At 42.5% G+C, this 21,314-nt stretch overlaps 1 protein-coding gene across 18 annotated transcripts in view; it reads right to left on the bottom strand.

Annotated features, from left to right (window-relative positions):
- Nucleotides 1-21,314, bottom strand: part of ERC2 (ELKS/RAB6-interacting/CAST family member 2) — a 904,872-nt gene that overhangs the window by 75,698 nt on the left and 807,860 nt on the right. The gene's annotated exons all lie outside the window — the stretch shown is intronic.

The following is a 21,314-nucleotide window of genomic DNA, read 5'->3' as shown; positions in this document are numbered from 1 at the left end:
GGGCCTTGGGAGAATATTTAGCATCCCTGGGCCTCAGTTTCCCCACACTTAATTGGCTCAGTGCACTGCATGGTGGTCAAGAGTAGAGGGCTTTGGAGGCAAAGCCCTGAGTTTGAATTCTGTCTTGACACTTGCCAGCCAAGTGGCCTTTCACAGGTTATGTAATCTTTATAGGCTTCAGTTTAATCATCTGGCAAGTGGGACTAGGAAAGGTTTATTAGCAAAAATATCAATCAACACTGAACATAGTAAGTACTAACTAGTTACCGTACTAGTATCATTATGGCCTTACCCTCATAGTCGTTATTATGCTACGTAGAGCAGTACATAATGGTATAGCTATTCCTGTGGCTAAGCCAGAGGGAGAAGACTGGAGCCCTTTAGTCAGGGTTACCCAGCCTTTACAGTCAAAGCAAAATGTTACATTTTTACCCGCCAAAAGCTGGACTTTAGCCTCTTTACGTTAATGAATATGAATCTAGAGAAATCACATGTGCATCTGTTAACACTGGCTAGTTTCTAATTCATTCATTCATTCATGGAAGAAGGCACTGGGCAATATCAGCTTCCCTAATAGTTTACTGAGCTCAGTTCCAAATCAGCAACTCTGTGCAGTGCTATGCTGGCATCAGACAACATGGGCTGGAGGAAATTGGGAGCCATGGGAAATCCTGGCTCTTCTGAGTATCCAAGGGCTTACTGAGCTGCTTCTCCCACTGTGGCCCTCCAAGGGCAGCAGAGGAGCAAGTGGGAGTCATTGCCAGCAAGTCCAACCATATGCCCATTCTCTAGCAACCCATCCCAATACTGGCACAAGGGTCAGGAGTCCAACCTCTCAAGGCCTTCTGGGTTAGAATCTTGACTCCTTCACATATTAGTTATGCAACTTTGAGTAAGTCACTCAACCTCCCCCAGCCTTAGTTTTCTTATGTGGAAAAGTATAATAAGCACTGTGTCAACCTCAGAGTGACTAAGGATTATAGAAGAAAATGCAGGTAAGGTGTCTCTTTAATGGTGCCTGGCACAGAGAAAGCACTCAGAGGACAGTCATTCTTCCCACCAGTCATGGGAACCTCAGAGATCCCAGTAGCATACTACATAAGAGGTCAAGCCCTGGAACCAGATGACTGGGGCTTTGAAGTCTAGGCCTACCACCTGGGACAAGATACGTGACATCTCACAGACTCAGCTTCTCCATCTGCGAAGTGGAATCAATAGCAGCATCCACCTCCTAGAGCTTTGCTAAGGACTCAGTGAGTTAATAGGCAGGAGGACCTCAGAGCCATGCCTGCTTTATATCAATGCTCACCAAAGACGGTTGCGATTACTACTAGCCATTCATGCCAGGTGTTCTGGGCTTGGTTCCTGGCTCTACCCTGACCTCAGCCTCTGCCTTGCCTTGCATTGTTGAGACTCAAAGGAGAGGCAATTCTCATTTAGCTGAGGTTTTAAAACTACACCTTTCTTACCTTCCCACTCCATGGAATTTGAAGACCCTGAGGCACTGGGTGGGCTTGGTTTGCAGAGGCCAGAGACTCTCCCCTTTCACTTCCATGTGTCACTTTCATGGGCTATTTATGACCTTGCTCTTTACAGCTGTGTATCCTGCTCTGGTGAGTAGAACCAGCCATGGCCCCCATCTCTCTTCTAAAGCTGCCTTTTTCAGGAGACCCGCAGTCTCCTGCGGTCTCCTGAGGTGGGGTGGAGATCAAAGGACATATGAGGGAAAGATGATGTAAGACAGACTGACAATTCCTCACAGCCCTAGGAAGACTGACAGGAGGAACACCACCAGCACATTGGAGTCACCTAGGTAGCACTTGTGCATTCCCACCCCAAGTGGTTGGTGTCCAAACCAATGGCTTGTCTCAAGCTGAGCAGAGGCCCTGATTTTATCGCTGAGTCAGTGGACAACGAGAACCAGACTTGCTTGCAAAATGCCCAGGAGTTACAAATCCAAATACGGTCTTGTCTTTGCTGTTCCAGGAGCCTGATGTAAGCCAGTCCATTTGGTGGGGAGGGGCTCAGGCAGAAACTGGGGTCTTTCATGCTGGCTGCTGCTTCTGCTGGGGTCCCTGAGATTCAATTATTTGAGTTTCCCCCATACTGTAAAGTTTAAGTGCTGCCATCTATTCAGTTTAAGTTTTCTAGCCTGTTCAGAGATAAAGAGCACCCAGTATGGTCTGTTTGTGCTGTCACCTGGGCAGCACTTAGCAGGATGAGGTAACAGCTTTAGGACTCAATTTCTAAAAAGAGGCTTCCCTGGGTCTCCTGTTTCTCCTGTGTTAAGGCTCAGGGTATTTGCACAAGAAACTGTCCTTGGGCATTAAGTGGCTCCTTAAAAGGCTAGGTTTACCATCACTGAACTGGGGCTCCATTTGGCCAAATGCTCTTCCACCAAGCACCTCGACATTTGTGACCTCAGGGGCTGCTAGCCCTGTAATAATGCAACCAAGGGCCCCGTTATTAAATTTTGAAGAAAAATTTCCAGCATAGCCTTCTTCCTCCTATAAACTGTTAGAGTTCTAGACTTTAAAAATGAGATCTTTGTTATAGGGTATTGCTCAAAGATAATAAGTGATTTTTCCACTTGAATTCCCTTGTTGAGAGAGCTCATTGGGGACTTCACCCTGGAAGATAATAAAACCCAAACCATATCAGTATATTTAACTATTATTCCCAGTCAATCTGGGCCAAGGGTAGGGCTACTGAGGGGCCTCTGTGGGTTTGAGGTTTTTTTGACCCCAGTCTTTCCTTTGTGGCCATGTGAACCACCTTCTTGATTATTAAGAACACAGAATGACCTAGAAAAATCTGCAGGTTTCATGGAAATGAAAGATCCACAAACAAACACAGCTGGTTTCAGCTTTGATGCTGATAAACAAAGCAAGGCAGAGCAGAACCGCAGAACGAAAATCAAAAAACCAGACTGAAAACAAGAAAAGAAAATCCTTCTTCTCAGCCTGTAGACGTGGGAGGGAGGCTCGAGGAAGCTTTGCAAAGGGCAGTGTTTGAGAGCAGGGCTTCCCAGAGGGGAGTCTGGGAGCCCCCGGCTGTGCCCTGGTTCACACAGAGGCGCTGGCAGCAGGCCTAAAGTCCAGGGCACTGGTGCACCCAAGATGACCCTGGACCAGAGAAGGAAGAGGGATTACAGGGGTAGGGGAAGAACCAAGACAAAACCAAGAGGGGGGTTGATACGTCCCACAAGACAGCAGATTGAGTGGATGGGACCCTATTCTAAAACAGGAGCATAACATGTTTATACAGGGGGGAAAAGCAGATGCCCAGAAGCTCTCCTCAGATGTAAGAGGATGACACTGTCATTTAAATGCCCCCAAGAAGCTCTGGAAAACCATATGTGGAGTGGCTCTTGGACTGTAGGTCCTTCCCTGCATTTTCAATATTAATTCCAAACCCTCGTAGGCCAGAATGAAGGTGGATTCTAGCCATGATGTTTAGAGGAATGCTATTCATAGATCCCATGGTACTCTGGGAAAAGATTTATAATTAAAGTGTAGCTTTATGTTACTGCATTTGACCATCACCGCCAAAAAATACAACTATTATGGAAAGCATCTTACCAGATTTCCCATTTCTGTGTTCACAAACAGAAAGAGTTGGTGACTGAGTTGGTGACCTATTTAGCTGTTATTAATTTTTTAAAAAGTGCATTTAAAACAAATATTGGTTCTAACTGATCTCAAAAAAGATTGTATACTTTTAACCAAAGTCGAAAATTATATTTAAAACACGTATATATCCACCATCTAGTGGAATAAATAAATCTTAACATTTTGCCATATTCCTTTCAAATCTTTTTTCCTTTGCTTTAAGCCTCCTTCCATGATTTCCCACCCCTCCCTTCCCTAATTCGAAGTAAACACTGAAGATGGAGAGTCTTATTCCCATGCATGTTTGTTAAATACTGTTGCATGCTACATATTTCCTTAATAAATATAGAATAAATCTGCAAGTTTAAAATTTTTAAATGTTATCATACCACATTTATCACTATTAAACATGCTTCTTTCTGTCAGCATTATGTTTTTGCAACTTATCCACGTTAATGTAATTGGTTCAAAGCATTTTAATGCTGTGAGGTATGCTATTGAATTATATACTAGAATTCTATTGATGAGTATTTGGATTGTCTCTCACTTTTTGCCATTACAAAGCTTCAATGATGCTAATTACACATGTCCTTTTGTGTGTAGATTCAAGCAGTTCCCAAGGGTGTGTGTGTGTGTATATATATATATATATATATACACACACACACACACATATATACATATATCTAGATGTCAAATTACTATGTCATAGTGAATGTCTGACTTAAACTTGACTAGATATTGCTGAGTTGCACTCCAGAGTGGTTGTAAAATCCACACTAGCAGTCAGGGCAATGTCCTTACCATGTGGTGTAGTGTATTATTTACCTTGTCTGCTGAGCTGGTGGTACTACTATTCAGTGATTTCTATTGCCAGGCATTAGGCTAAGCTATTCACACATAGTATTCCATTAATTACCCCCATGTAATCCTAGCAATGACCTTATAAAACAGGTTTTATCAATCCCATTTCGCAGACAGGAATCAGAGGCCCGGAGAAGGAAACCACTTCGGGTCAACCTGACAGCAAATGGTGAGTTGGTAATAACAACCAGCTGTGTCTGGCTCCAGAGTTCTTAAAAATATTATTGCCTTCAAAACTGCAAAAACATCCTTTTTCATTGAGCAGACACATGATTTGAAGCCACAGAGACAATAACGTTACCCAAGCGCTAAAAAATTGGTACATATCCCTAGACTGAACTCAGAGCTCCTGACTCCTTACTCCCCAACCTGAGGCTGGCACAAAGGTCAAGGTTGTTTCCTTGACCGTTTTCTCCGAGGAATCAGCAGAAGGTTCCAAGCTGGGTGGCATCAAGGGCAGATATCCTTGCTTCCGGGCCCAGCTATAATGGTGTTCACAGACCCTAGCCCCTCCCTCCAGGAATGGTCCTGCAGGCAGGGCCTCCTCACCATCAATCAGAGTGCTGTGGAGTGCATCAGTCATGCAAGCCATTTGGAGCATTTTTCCAAGAGAGGGAACAACCTCATAAAGCCTCAGCAATTGAATCAGAACAAATGGATCCTAAAGATGGCTTTCAACTCAGGCCCCAGTAAGCCGACAGAATGTTAAAAAGACACATGAACCTCAGAAGTGAAAGCAGAGAGCACGAGGGAAATCCCCTCGGCCTGATGAATCAATTCCAGAAAAACCCTTTCACCTGGTCCCCATCCATCAGCACCAGAGTCAGGAGATGGGAAATGGTGGCTCTCACTCTTAGCACCTCTGTGCTACAGTTATCCATACTCTGAGTGTGGTCAAAGCAAACCAACTCTGGCACGGAGACCAAGAAACCCTGACTTGGGAAGAGTATTCAGCAAAAAAGTGGGATTCTCCCCTCGTACAGGAGATCCAAGGATGCTGACCTCCTGATCAGATTCCTATGAGGCAGGTGCTATTCTCTGATGCTTTGGTTTTAGTTCACAGAAAGGCACTGTTGGATCATGAGGGTCCCTTAGGTAGTTTCAAGTTCACCCTGGCTGTAGGAGTACAGCCCACTGGCCACTACAGGCCTTCCAGAATGTTGTAGGAACACCATGGTGGACAGGCTGACTGAACTCAGTGCTTGTACCAGAAGCATGGCTTGGAGTTATTGCAGAGGACTTTTTGGGGATAACCAGATCTCAATACAAGAGGAAGGGAAGGGCAAAAGTTAAGCACAGACTTTGGGATAAGTTGGACCTGAGTTTGAATTCACCTATTAATTGTGTGACTTGTGCAAGCAACTTAACCTGAGACTCAGTTTCCTCAGCTTTAGAGAGGGAGGTAATATCACCAACCTCAGTAAACTACTAGAATGATTTTTTTAAAAATGCGTTAGTGTACATAGCACAGTGCCTGGCACATAGTTAAGCCTTCCACTTGCAATTATGGTGTTTCTGTTTTACAAATTAGGAAAAAAAGCACTCTTTTTCAAGACAATTGACTGCCGTCTGATAAAAATACTTATGCAAATCTATAATGACTATGTGGTAAACAGTGCCTCCACAGCACCATAAGCATTGGCATTGCAAATGGCAAGTGCTCAATAAACGTAACTAATACTTTATCAGTAAGAGTAAAAATACCATCATCCAAGAACTCCATGAAGAGTCTTTCCCCATGGCACTGAAGCAGGTTATAAATGAGTTCCCAGGACCCCAGGAAGTGTGCAGAGCTCATGGGTGGAGGATCTGGGAGGGAGGTAGTGTGTGGAGGGCAGTGGAAGGTTGTCAGGCAACAGTCCCAGCAGGAGACGAGCAAGCAGAGGATTCAGAATGCTCAGGTCAAGCCCAAGAAGCAAGCCTCATCAGTCAGGGGCAAGTTGAAGGTCTGACAGCCAGAAGGTCATCCAGAGCACACATTACCTCCCAGAACTGCACTGGGAACATATGGGGGCAATGATACACGTGTGAGAAAACACCCGTGAACTGCATAGGACACTGGAGGAGTTACACCCCCTCTCACTCACCCATCGCCACTCTGTGAAACCCCCTGTTCTCCCAACAGTGTTGGGAGGTCTTACATTTTCAGAGCACCTTGAAAAACATCACTTTATTGGTTTATTCATTTGTTTACTAACTAACAATTTAAGACCATGATTTTATTTTTTGTTTTTGTTTTTTAAAACCATGTTTTTTTTTTTTTTTTTAAAGACAACAATTTCACTCAATACAAACAGGCAATTCTTAGGACACTTTTGTCCTAAGAACAAATGGAAATAAGCTAAATCTAAGATGGAAAATTGTAAAATGAGGCAGTTTTCCTCTTATCAGACGGCGGGGGGTGGGGGGAATTGAGACTGATAGTATCCAAAGCTGGCAAGATTATGGGGCAATGGATGCTTTCCCATCCTACTAGTGTGAATATAAGGTCCTTTTGAACATTGTGGAGGTCAATTTGGAAGTCTTTATTAAAATTTAAAGAAAGTATACCCTGTGACTCAGAAGTCACACTTCTAGGAGTTGATCCTACAGAAATAAAAGCACCAGAACATACAGCAATATATACAATATGCTTGCTTCAGCCTTTTTGGTGTAGCAAAACACCAACCCCAAATGAAAAACAACCAGAAACAACCTATTGCCCATCATAAGGTTTTAACTGAATAACTACAGTTTCTCTATGGCGTGAACAATATGGCACATTCAACACAGAAAGTAGATTTATTTATACTGACATGAAAGGATGCACTTGATATGGTACCAAGTAAATTGCAGGTTGCAGGCCACAGTTCTGTGAAATTTACATATACATGCATGTATACATGTAAATAGGGATATGTGTGAGAAACTCAGGAAAAAAATGTGGGAAAGATATACACCAAACTGTCAACAGTGGTAGCACCTGGGGGTGTGATGAAATTGCCAAAAGTTGGTGGGTGCAGAACACTGACTTCCTACTTTGTATGGATGATTTTCACTTGCACATAATCAAGAAATACTAACCAGATTTTTGTTTTCATTTTTGTTTTTTATTTCTTCTCTTACTTAGGTTTGCATTTTATCATGTATGACCTCACAGTTCCACCTTTGTGGGACCCAGCACTGTGAGTGGATGGGGAAGTCTCTGGTGCAGAAAGTCTAGTAGAGAGTTCTCAGACATTAGGGATGGGATGGCACCCCAAAGCTGATTCAAATTAATCAAAGTCGAGTTTGTATGCTTTGTTTTCCAGGTGTAGACATTGAGACCCAGGGCGCAGGCAGGACCTGGAAGATGTGACTCAGGCAGGCCAGGAGCTATTTCCAAAGAGAATGAGCACTCAAAACACAAGTATGTGTGTGGTTCTGTTTGAAAAAGCCACTGACCAAGGCCCAAAGCAAACATCCACAACAGTAAACAAACAAGTCTTGAATGGGTCCTTGGAGTCTCTCCAGCCAGGTTCACTGCCCACTGCTGACTTCCTTCTCTTTGCCAGACCCTGGTCTGCACCTTGTCTTCATTTTCCTCATTCACACCACACCCTGTGAGGCAGGTCTGATTTATCCCATTTTACCAATGAGGAAACTAAGGCTCAGAAAAGAAAACTCAGTTGCATAAGGTCACATAGCACACGATTTGCCGAGGCCTACTTTAAATCTAATCATGTCTGTCTAATACTCTGATATGTAGCTTCTAAAGAAAAAAAAACGACTGTCCTGTCTTAAAGACCTTTTCTTAAGAAACATTTGTGGAAAGAGCAGTGCCCCCAAAGATGCCAGCCAAAAGCAAGATTTGTGATGGACATCTTTCCAATCATGGGGATTGTATGCCAAAGGAAGGCTGGTGAGGCTTCTTTGGGCTGTTCCAATATGTGGGCAGGGCAGGAAGTTGGGATTCTAAGTGATCTAGTGAAATGAGAAGGACAGCCAGGCCAGATGCAGCCTTCCTGGAGCTTATGGGTAGTTTACTGGTGAAGCCTGCTCACACAGAGGCTGCCTGCCGCCTGAGGAAAGAGAACAAAAGCCACTCTTGCTGACTCAGTAGCTCAGGCCACTGTGGGCATGTCCCCAAGCCCAGGCACAGGCTCTACTCATTCCATTTTTCTCATCTGTTGAAAAGTACATGATCAGTAAGCTTTTGTTTTGAAAATAAACACCCTCTTGGATTCCACACTCTCTAGGCCAATCCCTTCAGCCTTTTATTGATGATTCCATCTCTCCCATCTGCCCTCTCCTTCTGAAGAGATATTTTTCTTTTATTCTTTTGGGATTTGGCTGACAATTGATTTCTCCATGCTGGTGGAGTCATGGGGAAAGGTAGAGAAAGATCTTATTTGTGTGTAGTGGTGGGGGGAGGGCAGAAAGAGCGGGTGAGAAGGAGGCTCTGCTTCTTTATTTAGAACCCATTTTCATCTCTTTGCCTCCACCTCAGCTTCTTGTCTGTAATGACAAAGTATATATATTTTTTTAACAGCAAGAATGAAAAATGACTAATCACCTTGGATCAGATTACTGAAGAGATAGGAACTAATTTTCTATAAGCCAAACCAATAGATGTAGACATGGAGGTAGTTAAATCTGAGTAATTCTGGAAAGCCTCCACCCAGCTTCGCTGAAAGTATTTCCTTTTGCCTGCCTACCAGGGTGGCTGACATTCTATTATTAGAGAGTCATTCCTGGGGCTGATATTGTGCTTGTTAAAATGCACATCAGAATAATAGTCCCTCGTATTTGCATAGGATGATGGGGTGTTTGGAGATCTTTTATATCTTTATCCACCAACCCAGTCAAATAAACCTTACAAGCCCCTACTGTATGCTGGGTGCTTAGATAGCATGCTGGTGTTGCAATGGCGGGCAAGAATGACCTGACATCCTGTGCTATAGGAGGGCACGATAATAGGTTAACCAACTAGACCTGGGATTACACTCCATGTCCTTGACTGCTGATCCTGTGTTCCTTCCACTTGACTACCTGTCACATTAATGCAGTGGTGGGATGAGACATTACACCTTTGCAATCTGCCTCACCTTGGTAAAAATCAGTCCATTGTTTCATTTTTATGTAATAATCATCTGCAAGCAGGTCTGGGTATGGGCAGATGGAAAAGGAAGGCCCCATGGGCAGAGGGAAAGGGAAGGTGAGGGCCACCTGTGGGATTCCAGGTTACTTACGGTACACAGAAGATCCTAGGGACAGAAACCAGGGTGCGAATAGTAGGGAAAGATCCAGAAACACACACCTCCCCACCTCCACAGGGCTCTTTGGAAAGTTAATCATCACTGGTTGACTTTCTATTTCAGACAGTAGTTCTTTTTAAACTCTCTCCCAGATCTCCATGCCTGCAAACATCTCTCACTCTCTTCAGAGACCTTATCTTCTTTTAAGAAAAAGTCAAGGTCATTCATCATAAGTCTCACAGGTTATACTTTTTTTCCTCTAGCCCCCTGAGTGCTCCCTGGGGATGTGGCAGGTGGTTTTATGGGCCAATGAACTCTTGCTCCTACCTCTTCCATTTCCTGTAGGACCAAATATCTGAATCCTCCTACATTTGTATCTTCATACTCAGCTTCCTCTGGCTCCCTCCTCTTGGTCTCCCACCTAAAAAAAAAAAGCCTTTCCATTGTATAACTTCCTCTTTCTTCAATTTCTATGTTACCCACCTCCTCATCTCCTAGATACTCCTTTACTTTTCTTCTTTTACCATTCCAGTGATTTTGTGTCCAATGCGAACACTGAACTTATGGTGCCACCTTCTTTTTCTCCTGCATTGTCTTCCCTGAGTTCCACTCACGTATTCAAATTACCACAGAAAGAGAAGCTGGCTGGCAAAGAGATGACTGAGAAATGTTCTAGGAGACTGAACAATAACTCTAAAACATCCAATATCACAGAAGCCAAGGAATGAACAAATTTTAGGAAGGAGATGGATACCAACAGGATCAAATGACTCAGTAACATTTCTTGGCTTTTTCTAAAACAAATCCAGGTCTGGAAACAGATTTGCATGAATGAGTTAGGCTTTTGTGGTTTGCTGTCTATAGTAGACTTCTATTAAGGACCTCCCGGTGACTGGAAGTGCCTCAGTAGAAGGTGGGGGACTGTGGACCAAGTAGTACTAGATAAATCTACCTTTTCTCAGGTTCTTTGATTATGTGATACCTTCTCTCAGACTTTTTCAGGGGACTTCTAACGTCTAGTTATCATCACCACCACTGTCATCATCACCACCACCACCACCACCATCACCACCATTATCAACATCCTTACCACAATCACCACGACTACCATCATCTTTATTACTATTCTCCCCACCACTATTAGCATCATCATTATCAAATGATGAATGGTCCCCTATGATGTACCAAATTTTGTGCTGAGGACTTCACATATATTCTCTCATTTAATGATCATACCAACTCTGAAAAATCAGTTATTATCTCAGTTTTATAGAGGAGAAATCCAAAGCTCAGACAGGTTCAGTAACACATCCGTGATTACACAGTTATTATGTCCGAGGAGGAGAATTTAAATGCTAATCTGCCTGATTCATGCCAGGTTGCCTCTCTTAAAATGTGAAAGAAGACAAACCTGGCAGTGACATATTCAATAAGCTAATGCAGAAGAGAGAGTTCTTTTAAAAAATAAGCAAGAAACTTTGCCATAAGTTGCAAACATATTGATTCCAGGAAAGTTAACATTCTCAGGCCCTGGTCATATTAAGACAAGTCTGTCTTTCAACACACATTTTCCAGCCTTGTTAAGTTGAGATGACTCTACATTTGTTCATAGATTTTGGCATCTTCTGCAAAAAATGTTGAAATTCTAATGCAATGATCAGAAGATAAAAGCTCTCTCTTTTCTTATTTGCTTAGAAGGACCCAGCAGTTTAAAATGTTTTCTCTACTAATATACACAAGAGAGTTTATTAATCCAAAATCAAGATATCTGTTTAAATGTAGAGCAAAGGATTGAGGTCAAAAAGACATAGATACAACTTGCTTATCTTTAACAGGATACACTGAAACTAAATAGTGGTTTAATAGCATCTTTCCAACATTTTGTCTTCTAATGGGCCTTGCAGGATTATTTTACATTGCAATTTTTCCTGTCCAATACCAAAGTTCTTCAAAGACTCTACTCCCATCCCTTACCCTTTTGGGAGATGGCAGGAGAAGGAGGGGGGAGGTGAAAAAGCCTTCTTGCAAATCCTTTTCCAAAAATCTTTGGCTGAACAAAGACTTTCCCATTTAAGAGCAGGTGACAGTAAGATCTCTCCCATAGGCAGCACATTAAGACTCTCTGCAGAAGTAAACAAATCCGTTATGATGAAAGCCGGACATTCCTCAGGACCAGGATCTAATGAAAATGTCAGTGTTTTATGCAGTTTAAAAACTGACAATTCAACAGTTTTACAGGAGCTATTTAATGTTTATCATCACTTACAAGAGCTCAAATGCAGACAAGAAGAAGGGCAACAGAGGAAACCAAGTAACTCCTTGCTTAGAAGCTGCTATGTTACCCCTAACCCATGAGGGTTTTACAGTTTGTCGAGTACCAGAACCCTCAGGCACCAGGGCACAGGTCTTGGCAAAGGCAAGCTGGAAATCCATATTCCAAGATATAATCATCATAGTGACCATGCTCTGCACTTTCATTTACATCCTTCCCTATTAAACACCCAGCCACTGGGGAGTCAGGATACTAGAGAAAGCTGTTAAACCAACACAAGGCAATGCATTAAGTGTCTCTGAACGTTTGCATATTTCTGCTTTAGATACTATCCAAACTACTAAGAGAAGAGAAATAGAATATGTAACTTCAAATCCGGTAGGGAGGAAATTAAAAAAGAAATAAGAAAGCATAGTTAATGTAAAAGGAGCAGTAAAGGAAAGAAGAAGAAGAAGAAGAAGAAGAAGAAGAAGAAGAAGAAGAAGAAGACGACCTATGATAACAGAACATACAAAATAAGAAGACAAAGCTAAGTCAGATAGATTAATCACAATAAATATAAATAGCTTAAATTCACCCACCAATGGCAGAGACCCTAGATTAAAAAAAAAATCCAGCTTTATGTTGCTTATTAAATGGACCAGTGACACACAAAGGCTAAGAAAGAAAAAGCATACACTCACACAAATTAACCAAAAAGATGTTGTAATAGCAATATTATCAGACAGAATAAAATTTATAGGGAAGAGCATTAATAGTGATAAAGGGGGATATTAATGATAATAAGAACAACCCATCAGGAAGTTGTAACAGTAGAAAAAATTTAATATGGTTAAGATCATAGCCTAGCACTAAATAAAACAAAAGCTGATAGAATTACTAACACAAATTACCAAACCCATAACCATCATGAGTATCTGAATGTTTATCGCTCAGAAACTGAACAGTTAAACAGCTAAAACATTGATAGAGGCACACAAGATTTCAGTTACATAATTTAAAAGCTTGATCTAAGAAACATACAAAGAATATGAACTCAAAGAGAAAATATAGGGACGCCTGGGTGGCTCAGTGGTTGAGCATCTGCCTTTGGCTCAGGTCATGATCCCAGGGTCTTGGGATCGAGTCTCACATTGAGGTCCCCACAGAAAGCCTGTTTCTCTCCCTGCCTGTGTCTCTGCCTCGCTCTGTGTGCCTCTCATGAATTAATAAATAAAATGTTTAAAAAAAGAGAAAATATACATTCTCTTCAAGTACACATGGAATGTTTACATGAAATTGAGCATGTGCTTGGCCATTAAAAAGTCTCAACAAATCCCAAGAAGTGATACCACATGCTTGGCATCTGAACTTCTCTGTTGAAAGAATGTTGTAATTTTAGAACCTTATGCATCAAAGCTATTTCACCCAATTCTTTGCCTAGAAAAATTTTCTCATTTTCCAAGGCTTTTCTTGCTGTCACCTCCTCAGTGAAGCCTTCTCTGATTACCTTAGTGCCTTCCATCCCCTGTCACTCTATTGTATCACTCTACTGTATTTTCTTCAAGAAATTAACTGGTCTTTGAAATAACTGTATTTGTTTGTTTACTGGTTTGTCTCTCCCCACCCCACCCTTCCAACTAAAATGCAATGCATTTGTAATCGCTTGCTTCTGAAATAGAGCCTGGTACATAGTAGGCACTCAATAAACAAGGCTGGGGTCAGTGTGGGTTGGCAGCCTGCAGTACTCATAGTCTCTCATAGAGTACAGATCTCTCCCCTAAAACAGATCACATTACATTAGAATTATTTGTATGACTGTCTCAGTAAGAGATAGTGAGCTTGTCATCATATCTGTGTACATAATAGATGCTAAATAAATGGTTGTTGAATAAACTATGACTTCCCTTGTGTGCCAGAAGAAGTCTGAAAGCTTGAGGAGCCAACTGGCCTGTTTAAAGCCACATGTGGTTAATGAAAGTGCCTGATTCTCAACTGTGAGCATCACTCTGATCCCCTCCAAGTGACCTCTGTATCACACCCTATCATGTGTAGAGGTTACAAATGAGGACAGAGGAGACAACTTGGAAATACCTTTTTGCAATAAACTTGGTGTTTCTGGTACTATTATGCAGATACTAGCTTTTGCCAATTCTACTACAATTGGCTCAAATCGTTTCTTATAATAACTGCACATCTCTACTAGGACTGCGTTTTCCAATTTAGCAAGGGATAGAGTTTAAAACAATAGCTTGTTGACTCAAGATCAGCAGTGTGGCTATATTATCAGCCCAGGGGTTAAAGAAGGAGGTAATACTGTGTCACCTCAGACAAGTCATTCAGTGGATCAAAGCCTCAGTTTCCATATCTATGAAATGGTCATAACATCAGTACTTAAATCATAGGTTGCTAGGAAGACTAAATTAATGTAACAGAGCACTGAATATATAGTATGTGTCCCGGTGTGCTTAATAAATGTTGCTAAGATTTCAGAACCTTGCACAGTCATCTTGATTACTTTGCATTACTTTGCAAGTCACCTTGATTACTTTGCATTACTTTGTGGTTTGAGAGTTTTGCTCAGAAACTGTTTTTTGATAATCTGCCTTCCAGATCTCTTCCAGAGATGTAACACTGTTATAGCATGGGTCTAAAGGTTCTTTTGAATCTGATTAAATCCATTCCTTATTGTGAGAGCTGAGCGAGAAAAAATTCTGGCCAGTGCCACATGTATTGGTTGAATGGCCTTTTTACTGAAGATTTCAGGAAGATGAGGCTGCTAGAAGGGCAGCCAAGGTGACAGCATTGATTAACAAAGGGGCATATTGTCTGGCACATTCTTCTCTGACCTAACTCTCCTCCTGCCTCAGAAGGAACTATTCTAGAATGGAAAATTTCCACCATGAACATCTGCTTGCCAGATCTGCTCCAACACTGTAGCCACTAGTAAAAGCCATCAGACATTAAAGATTTTCTCTTGGACTGGGAGCTACTTGAACAATGGCATAACCAAACTTCAAATTTGTCATGGAAGACAGGAGCAGCATAATTTAGACGATCACTCCTTTAAAGATAAAAAAAATATTACATAGCCCTCCATTTGAATAATTTTATTTCTCTTATTTTTTGATTCAGAAAAACACTTGGTGACAAAAAGCTACTAGGAATTCAGTAAATCTGTAAGTGAATTATTTTAGAAGTCACAATAGTATCTATACATATGTCAGAAATTGTCACTTGGATGTTTATGAGGTATTCTATTCTGGTCCAGGGTTGATTATGGGTGTGTGCTGGGAGGAGAGGTGGAAGGATGAGGCCTCCCAAGGGGCTGTAGTCCACAGGTAGACAGACTGTAGTTTACTGACGTAAAATGTAGAATTAGTTCCCTTTATACCAGGGTTTTAAACATCAGTACTATTGATATTTGGGGCTGGAAAATTCTTTGTTGTCAAGGCTGTTCTATGTATTGTGGGATGCTTAGCATGGTCCCTGGCCTCTACCCACTAGATACCAATAGCACCCTTCTCACACACAACCTGAATTGGGATAACCACAAATGTCTCTGCATATTGCTGAATGTCTGCAGAGGGGCAGAAGTGCCTCTGACTGGAAACCACTGTTTTCAACTTTCCCCACATTCTAGCTCTCTCTAACAAGAGTTGCTTGTTGAGGCAAGCTCTGCTGTAGAGGAAGAAGACTGAATACAGGGTAAGCAATTTTTGTTGCAATACTCACTCTTAATAGGTATGAAATTTAGTTAGGCTGATGATAATGATGACTTTATCTAATTATTTATTTTGTACCTCAGAGTCAATCTTGCAAGTAGAGTCTTGGATAAAAAGAGCCCTAGAATGGTAGAAAACTGGACTTCTCCTGTGTGACCTTTGGCAAATCACATCCTTCTCTGGGCCCCAGTCTCTCCATAAGCCTAAAACCTCATATGGAGCACTGAGGTAGAGAGCCATGGCTAGGATGGAAAATGGAAGGAGACTCTACTATCCATTACTCGATACGAATGCAATAATGGACTTAGAGTTGACATTAAAGCAGCTAAGACCTGAATCACCATTGCAGAAAATACTGCCAGTGAGACAAATCATAAACTTGCCAGGTTTCCTAGAATATAGAGATGTAACCTAGGAGGGACAAGATGAGGTACATGGGCATAAGATAGAGAAGAACTGGAGGCTAGCAGATGCTATAGAAGAAAAGGCTAAAACTATGAAAAGAAGCAATAAATTTATGCAGATGTAGAAGGCTAAAAGGGCTCAGTAAACACCAGTAATATATACAGGAAGTAAATACTAGATATAGGTTAGCAAAATTATTGGCTTGTCTACATAAAGAAAAAACAATCCACAAGCATCTAGTAAGAAAATAACAGGTTGCCTTTAAGAAACACACATCAGGCCTGCCTCTGGAACTGCTAGACATAGAGGGACCTCCCACGCTTATACATAAGACAAGGCAAGCATTTGCGTCTACCATCTTCCCTACCCAAGTCCCGATTTTTGTTGATAAATTTGGGATTTCAAACTAAAACATTTTTGTTTTTGGCGTTATATCCCTTTTCTTTTAAGAGCCACTTTGAACACGTGTGCTCTGGCTTTGAATTCATGTTTATGACAGTGGTTTGTGATGCTCAAGACTAATTCAGGAAGGGGATAGAGGCTTCCGAGAGTGCTGATGAGAGCAGAACACCTGTGAAGAGAGCAGGTGGGCTGTGAATGGTCATGCATGCTGTGGGCTCTCTGAAGCTGTCCGGGTGGACCTTGCCCCAGGCCTCCATCCCCACCCCCAGCCCAGAGCCAATGAGTCAGAATCCCTGAGGTGGGGCCTGGCTGAGTGCCCACTTCATTCTTATGAGCAGCTCAGGTTGGGTAGTAATCCGCTGATATTGACCTGACAGGTCCTGCCACATGACTTCTGAACAGGAGGGTATCATTCATGCTGCTGCTGACCACAACAAGCCTACCACAGGCCCTCATGTCCTAATAAGGTTTGCACGCTGCGCTGACAGGAACCAGGGAGGTAATGTGAAGGGGGGATGTGAGCCTGATGTAAGCAAGGCATCAGTGACCATGAACTAGAGAGGGCAGGCTGGGATGGGGGGCACTGCTACAGCAATCTGTGGGAACATGGTCCAGGGTAGCCGAATCACCTGATTTTCCCCCAAATCCAGAAGCGGGAGTCTATGTGATATTTGCAGGTTTTGGAGGAACCCTGTGTGGGCCAGCCCAATTGCCACCTGGGCAGAATTGACTTTTAGGCTCTGTTTGGGACTCCAGCCTCAAATTTTTCAGGTCTGCAGAAGTAGTTCCTTTGTTTTAATCAAAGAAAACCTCAGTCTCTTCAGAAACAGGCAAGGCCTTTTTTTAGCAAGTAAAAATTTAGATTCTCCAAATAACTGTCTTCATTAATTTGCTAATTTTTTAAAAAGCCACTCAGACCACCCTGAAGTTTAACTGATGTCATTTCATGCTCCCAGGCTTTGTCCAGACAACCAGTAAGCTGTCCTTAGGCACTCTAAAAGTCAGAGCTCATGCCACAAGTTCCCTCCAATGGGAGAGTCCTGCCTCTATGAAGAGAAGCAGACACACTCAGAGCCTGGGACACTGCACTGTCACTCCCAAATGACAGGAGAGGGATGAACAGATACAAAATTCAGGAAGACAAGAACACCAAAGGATTCAGAAGGCAAAGTTAGCTTGTACTTCCTCTGTAATAACCAGTACTGCCTGTGAACTTTCCCTGTGCTGGGCATTGTGTTCCGGCTGCACAGTTAAACAGTAAGACCTCAATAACTGCTTTTGGCTGGGTGAACAAATAGATGAATGAATCAGATGTCACTTTTATTTCATATTCCACAAACCAAGCTTCGGTGCTGCAAGGGCATTTGGATTTGCAGACTCTCTCCTCTCATTGTCAACTATTTCTAAGAGCCAGATCTGTGCAAAGTCAGCATGCCCAGTACACATGCGTGCACACGTGCACAAACACACATACACATACACATCCCCCAACAAAACAGACAGAGAACCTTCCCTCAAACTGTGTTCTGGCTAGGACAAATGAGACATGTGTTGTGATGACTCCAGGTCAAGAGGGCAGTGGGTGAAGACAGTTCCTCATTTCTCAGAGCTGGTGGCCACACCTATGAAGATCCTCTGAAGATGATTAAAATGTCTCCCTAAAAGCCATGTAAGAATCTTCCAGGGTATGATAAATGTCCCTTATAGACAGCTTTGCTCTCAAGGAGGAGACCAACAGGGCTGCCCTGAGAAGGAGGGGGTCTCAGAGAGCCACTGGAAGATTTGGAGGGCAGGTGCTGGTGTCACACTTAGGCACAGTGGTTTGAGTATTGTCAGCGCACACTTGGAAATCTGTCTGTCCTCCTTTCAGGAGGAAGAGCTCCTCCCCTGGGACTCACTTTGTAGCTGGTCTTCGGGGGTTTTCACTAAGGTAGTTGCTCAGATTCTCGCTATGGCACAGAATTCTCTTTCTATGGGTAGAGTCCCAGCTTGCATGGGAGATGGTGCCAACTCCCCAGGGACACATTTCCCTTACCCTCCATGCCACCAACCTAGGCATCTACCCAAATAAACACCTGGTCATCCTTTGGTTCTCAGCTTCAGACTTGTGTCTAAGAGAAGGCCTCCCTGCCAACCCAAGAGGGAATCTGCTTCCCTGTTCTCTGCTCATCTAGCTCTCTTATCCTTCAGAGTGCCTTTCAAAGTGTGAGAATGTACCTTTATTTGACTAGTTATTTGCTGAAGTCCCCTGGCCTCCAGACTGTGAGCTCCTGGAGGGCAGGGGCCGCCTGTGTCTGTTCACACGTGCATTCCCAGCCACCTGTGGCAGCCTAGTTTTGCCTTCCAATAGGAAGGGCTTATGTGGTGGGGAGACGTTGTTTCGTTCCCTGTGAGAACTCCATAAGCCAGGTGAGGCTGTAAGGCTGCCAGGAGTCCTTCCCACCTCCCACTCTCTGTAATGACTACTTCAAATCCACCTTTCCCTCCTCTGTTGAGGAGCTCACATGAGAGGCTTTGTAAAAAGCAAATAATGCACCAAACCAGAGATGCTACCCTTATACTATAGTCTGTTACCGCAAAAGAGTTTTGGATAGTCAAAACAAAATCAAGACAAAAAGTGAGACCAGAAGATCATAGCTGTAGCTCTTCATTCTAAGAGTCCCAAGTCTTTAAGAACCCCTTTGCCTCAAATTCAAATAAGTTTTTTAAACAAATGATATTTAAAATATGTATTTCCCCTTTCTTATTATAAAGAGAATCCTGAGAGCATGATTTTTCATAGTTAATAAAAATCAAAACAGCTGCTTTGTTCCCAAATCACATGGTACATTGACTACCCCCAAAGATCAAAATTGGCATTTGCAGATCACCTTTTACAAAGACAAAACCTAATGAACAGGGTCATGTCTTTCTTAAAACTAAATGAAGCCAGCAAGAATCATGCATGGGCTCCGTGACTGTTCTGGTGCCACACAGATGATTTCACATTCAGCACCTCATACCTCTAGCCATGTTTCTTCAGTTCTCAGTGGTTGGCTGTGCCTGCTGGGCCAACTCTTAGAGAGGGAAATCAATACAAATACATAACATTAAGACCAAAGTAAACTATATTTAATGTTTCCTTAACGATTCAGCAACTCCTTTCAGACTTGGCTATGCTACAAGATAAGGCTGGTTATATTATCACATGAATACATTATCACATCAATACATACCAATATCCATATATTAATGTTATCAGCCAAGAGGGATATTGGGGTTTAGATATATTGTATCATATGAAAAAAATACTTCAGTGACCAAGCCTATTACTGAGCCTCTGCAATATTCTCTCTTTCTTCCCCTTCCTCTACATTCCTGCTGACATCACACTCAGCAGATGTGTCTGAGGATTAGAAAGAAGGCCCACGTGGTGCTGCAGAGCACCAGCGGAGAGAGGGAATGGCACCAGATGAGGCTGGGCAGGTAGGCAAGGGATGGTGCATGCCAGGCCTTGCAGGCCTTAGCCAAGCATTTATATTTATTACAAGCACAAAGGGAACTGCCTAGGGGCACTTAGGAAGTAAGTGTATGATGTAATTTACATTTTATAAAGATCATTCTGCTGAGTTGTCTGATGAATTTATGCCTTGTGCCCAAAATGGATCACGAGCTCCTGGCTGACAGGGCTATCAGTGTATTAATGACCTCACCTCACGTACTTACAGAAGTTTTAAACCAATAGTGCATAAACTTTTGTGTGCAGCAGAATCACCAGGAAGCTCATTCAAACCCAGCCTGCTGGACCCCACCTGCAGAGTTTCTGCTGCAGTGGGTCTGGGAATCTGCATTTCCAACAAGTTCCCAGAAGATAGATGGTGGAAAGCAGGTTGTTGGTCTCGGCAGGGCACTTAGTGAGCCAGTGCTTAAATCTGTTTGCTGAATAAATCAGTCAATGAAGGGCCATGAAAATATGATAGAATAGAAACAATTAGTGGTTTGAATCTGACCTAAAATGGCAACCATTTATTCTAATTTGTCTTTTTCTGATCTTAAATTATTCCCCTTCACCATGTTATGCAATAATAACCAGAGAACTAAGCCCTGCATGCAGAAATATTCTAAAAGGACATAAATCACATAATTGTGATTAGGCAAGATGAGACACTTCAGAGACCACATCACCAAGTTTAATTACAAATCAAATGTCATTTAAAAAACATTTTTTTTACAAAAGTATGTGATTTATTTGTGTAGGCAGTAATTATCTGCCTCAATCCAGAAAGGATATGAGGTGGCGAGACATCCGTTGGTACTATTCCAAAACTGGAAATTAAACTGAACTCCTTGGAATTCAGGCATAAAGCTCACCATGGCCCATCCCCATCTGATTCAAAGCACGTAACACTGGTGAACACACCTGCTATAAGGAGAGGTTGTTCAAACTCTCTTTCTTGAAGGAAACCCAAAAGATCCTAATTGAGGTGCTTATTATGCCAAACTAGAAATGAAACTTAAGAATAAAAACTAAATAGACCCTCAGAACCAACAGAGAGAGAATATGCTTTAGAGCTAGGGGAGTTGTCACAGACCACTATGCAAGAAGCACCCTGGGGCTCTGAGGGTTTATGTCTCCCTGCCACCTGGGGCCATGGTTTCCACATGCAAATATCCATTCACCCAGAAATTATCGTGGCCTAGCCAACAACAGGCTGTCCAAACTTAGGGAGTTTAGGGGTTTAGTAGGAAGCTCTTTTGTCCGAGGCCTACAAGGTTAGAGGTTCATGTTCTGCTTAGGGAGAAAGCTGGTTAGACATACCCTAGGGCTGTGTAAGGCTATACTTAAACACTGAGGGATGCT

The sequence above is a fragment of the Canis lupus genome, chromosome 20, assembly GCF_003254725.2.
Source record: "Canis lupus dingo isolate Sandy chromosome 20, ASM325472v2, whole genome shotgun sequence".
In the NCBI taxonomy this organism is placed as follows: Eukaryota; Metazoa; Chordata; class Mammalia; order Carnivora; family Canidae; genus Canis; species Canis lupus.
Note: the sequence above shows the minus strand (reverse complement) of the source record. Positions and strands in the feature narration are given on the sequence as shown.